Consider the following 1,178-nt stretch of genomic DNA (forward strand, 5'->3'; position numbering starts at 1 on the left):
ACTATAAAGCCAGCGAAGCCATCCTCCTCAGGTGAGTCAGAGCTTTAGTAACTTGAGGAACTCCTAGTGGAAACGAAGTGGGAAGACATTCTTCTTTTATCAGTGAGAAGCCCTCTGGAGAGGAAAAATGGTTAACAAAAACTAACCAGATAAGCTTAGATAATGAGTCACAAATTAAATCAGTTTAAGTCACACATTATACCCCTCTGTATTGCCTTAACAAGCAAGCTGGTCAATAAGGGAAACACCGCTTTGACTCGCCTCAATTCCAAAGTCAATAGTAATCCCCACCCTCCACCTGGAGCTCTGTAAATTCTCCAGACCCCGAGCTTCTCTATCACTGTTTTTCCCCAAGCCTCTCAGTGCCTGGCACACAGCCGGCATTCATCTAATCTTGGGTGAATTGAACACAGGTGGCAGAGAAATCTCAAGTTGCTGTCCTGGGAGTGGCAAGGCAAGGCTCAGGTGAAAGGAATGCTAATTATTCTGACTGGAACCTAGCACCACCTTTTTATCCCCATCAGGCCTGGGGCCGTGATTTGTGGGTGACTGGGTCCCTCGCGAGGCAGCACTGCTTCCGCTTGTGGAGTCATCTCCTTCCCCTCGCTCTAAAACAATACCTTGGCCTCCTGCCAAACTTTGAGCCGCTAGCGACTCTGGCTGTTGATGACCCAGAATGGGTGCTGGGAGAGGCTTGAGGCTGCTCGGAGTGCTAGGAGAGGCCCAAAGGAAGAGAAGAGGCCAAAGCTTTAAAACACTCCCTTCCTCCGCCCCCTCCCTTTTGTCCCAGACACCAAAACAAACGAGCTGATACACGTGTCCCTATGACTCTTGTTTACTATCAAGACTGCACAGTGCATGTATCTCTGGGACATGTAGTCCAACCCGTTCCTCCGATGTGCAGTTTCCGAGAGGAACGGAGCTAGGCTGACTACGAACCCACAATCCATTTCGGGGGCAAAGTTTGGCTGGGGTCCCGGGAGTCTCGGCAGCAATCCAATCCGAAGCGCTCACTCTAGTGATTGACACGCCGTCTCCCCCAGTAAACACAACACAAAAGTCAATACAAGCCCGCCCCCGAGACGGGCTGTGGTATCACCCAATGGGAGAGGGAAATGATCGAGAGGCAGTTTCGCAGACCAATAGGAGGGCAAAAGAGCGAGGAGGAGGTTCAACCC

This window comes from Vicugna pacos, chromosome 7, assembly GCF_048564905.1.
Source record: "Vicugna pacos chromosome 7, VicPac4, whole genome shotgun sequence".
NCBI classification, from domain to species: Eukaryota; Metazoa; Chordata; class Mammalia; order Artiodactyla; family Camelidae; genus Vicugna; species Vicugna pacos.